Source organism: Olea europaea, unplaced genomic scaffold (assembly GCF_002742605.1).
Source record: "Olea europaea var. sylvestris unplaced genomic scaffold, O_europaea_v1 scaffold2125, whole genome shotgun sequence".
In the NCBI taxonomy this organism is placed as follows: domain Eukaryota; kingdom Viridiplantae; phylum Streptophyta; class Magnoliopsida; order Lamiales; family Oleaceae; genus Olea; species Olea europaea.
Window position 1 is genome coordinate 86,514 of NW_019239211.1, and position 3,438 is coordinate 89,951.

A 3,438-nucleotide genomic window follows, 5' to 3' on the forward strand; every position below is an offset into this window, starting at 1 on the left:
AATAATTCAATAGTCATAACTCACATTGGTACTAATCTTCCAACCCCAGCCACCATTTCAGGACATGTATTAGGGATTTAAGTATGATTAGACCATCATCCATCACATAGTTTTCTATCAAATTTTAATTGTATGGGGGTTGGTGATTGGGGCACTAAATGAGTTTCAGTGCATCTCTCCAAAAAATCTACTATATATAGCATGGTAAGTCCACATTATCATTGACACCTTCAATATTCACATTTGAAAATTCATGTTGCAGTCTCTATGTTTACTCCTCAACAGGTTCAATAAATATTTTCATATCAGAATAATGGCGTCGTCGACAGGGAGCAATGAATCATTCAAGCATGAGGAGCCGCTACTAACACCCGGTTCGTCCCCACTATGTCCCATCGTCATTGTTTCGGATGATGACGAAGTGAGTTATGAACGTGGTACGAGAGCCACATCCGTTGTTCCTTTTCCGAACCTCGACGATGTTGCAAGTGAAGCTTCCCAGAGTCCAAAGACCGTGCTTGATTGGGTCGTCCCATTGATGGTTCCGGTGGAAGTTGAGTCTGATGATGACGCGTGGTTGGCTCATGTTCCATCTCCCGAGATCATTGTGATCAGCTCCGATGACTCCGAACAAGATGGTTCAAGTGTGGACAATCAATGAGGTGGCGAATATGGGTATGTGGAGCGTATGAAATAATGTATAGTTCTTATTTTGTCAGGGATGGATCTGGTAACATAGTTCGGCAATGGTGAGCAAGAGCACCTCCATTGTCTACGTACTATTTTCTTCATATTTTGGTAGATTTTGGTTTTGGACCTACTATGGACGAGGACAGAAACAATCTGTTGGGAACGGCATGTATATTGTCGGGAACGATAGATTAACTGTCAGGATGTAAGAGCATAGGTTCATTTGTGTAAGTATGGAACTTGTGTTTCCCTGTATGGATCCCTTGTTTACTGAAAATTGACGTATCCTGGAATGAATAAGTTCACTGTATTGACAACGTAGGTTCGTCGGGATTTCTTGGTTCGGGCTTAACACATGAACTTGGAAGCATCGAAAAATAAGTTATTTTTAAAATTTCTTGTAGGTGGAGTTAGGTGTCTATACGTACGTGGTGTCTTATGAATAAGTCCGTATGGAAAAAGTACTAATCAGGTCAGCCCTAAATCGTCCTTGAAACATATCATTTTTGTTTGTTGCAAAATTAGAAGATGATGTCTGCTGTTAAGAAACGATAATGGAATGTAAAAGAAATGTTATGATTCAAAATATCTGTGTAAGTAGAGACTTGAATGGGTAACAGTGTAGTCATGCAGGCATAAATATTTCGAACAAGTCAGATTATATACTCTGTAACCATCTGTCGGGACTGACAGTTTAACTATCGAGATGTTCTGAAGGGATATCAATTACAATATCTTCTAACTAGTTGAGATCATGAGAAACACTAATGTCAGCAAACAAACGACAATGATAAAAAATGAGAACATTTACATTCTTTCATTACAAACGACATGGGGGTGCCAGTTCACATACAACTTCAACCACTTTCGAACAAAAACCTATTTATTACAAACGCCTATTTAAACGGTCGGTGGTATAATGGGGTTAGAACATGTGCTCCGATTATGACCTAGTCCACCACAGCGAGTGCATTTCCTCAGTCGTGTGGCGGACTCGAATCTGGATCATTGACGTCTTGAGGGTGGTCTACCTGGAGGATGACGTACATTGGGTGGTCTAATAGGAGTACCTGTAATTTCGTTTGGCACTATCCAGTCCACTTCACGCATAACGGGATATATAGCTTCGCTATAGACACCTCTCCAGTATTTCGATGTGTAATACGGTGAGCATAAGTCGTACAATGACATACCTCGCAAGCAGGCAGCTCGAGTGGCATGAACGCATGGCATACGATTAATTTGAAACTGACGACAAGTGCAACTGTTATCAGAGAAGTCGACGATGTCCATGTCGTTGGACATTCCAACCTGTGTTAACTGTTCTGTCAAGCCATGAGCTCGAAGCCTTGAACCTGCTTCAAACGTTGTCCGCAACTCGTTCTCCATCCTCAACGACAGCATGCCAGTACATGTGGTTGCACTTGTTCGACGTTCGTGAAACCACTTCTACATAGTTTGTCGAATGTGTTCGACCAAGCACGTGATCGGTAATGAACGGGCATGTCTCAACATTGAGTTCAAATATTTGGCATTATTATTTGTCAAAATGTTGTACCTTTGACCAACAAACAGTGCTCGTGACCAAAACGAGAAACCTGCTCGCTCTAAGTACCCGTACGCTCTTGTACTTATCCTACGGATCTGTCCCATGAGTCTTTCAAACTCTTCGACCCAAGAAGTTCGTGCAGCTCGTTTGAATAGAAATATTACACTTGCGTTGCTGTACCACTGGACTAAGTTCTTTTCTAGATGCCAGATACAGTACCCATGACGGGACTGAGAAAATAGGTGAGCAATGGCATTGGAAATGCTATTCTTCCGGTCGGAAACAAAAACCAATTCAGCAGAGTCGCCTATAAGCTCTTTCAAGTTGGACATAAACCACATCCACGATCTATTTGTTTCAGCATCACGATCTCCCATGCCAAGGGATATATCTGTTTGTTGGCATCTTAGCTGGTTGCCAGTAAAAGTGTACCTTTGTATGGACCTTTCAAGTGACTACCGTCAACACAAATAACGGGCCTCAAGTAGCGCATGTAGCCACGAACGCTTGCACCGAAAGCTAGGAAGAACTAATGAAACCTGTTATGGGAATCAACTTCGATGTGGGTTACTGTCCCCGGGTTACGCTCTCCTAGAACGTGACAATAGGAAGGTAATTTTTGAAAACTATCCCCTGGTGTACCATGTAGCATATGTAAAGCGGCAACTTTCGCCCTATTTGCTTTTTGGTAACTTATTTTGACACCAAACTCGCGTTCTATGTCACATGCAATAGCAGTAGGATCGTACAACCGGTATGGATTATCCAATTTTCTCAAAATGTGCTCGGCAGTTCCAGAAGTAGTGGTATGTCGATGTACGTTATGACGGATATCTATCGAACATGTGTGCACATGGTTGAATTTTCGGATCATGAATATAGAAGTCTGTTTCACACTCGAAGCACGTAACATCCACTTGCAATTACGGTCCACGCATGCAACGGTTAACATTTTGCGGCTTGACCTACTTACATGAAATTCAAACTTGTCTTGCAAAGCAAGTACACGAATTTTCGAGTATAGCTCTTTCTTGCTCAAGAATATTTGCCGTTCAACAAGATCGGATGTATCCACAGCTGTAATCCATTGGTCTGTACCCGAATGAATAAGTTGTGATGACATTCGGCCGTCAACGTCTGCAATACTAGCAGCATCTGTACCATTGAATGGGTCGTCCAACATATCGTCTACAGGTGCA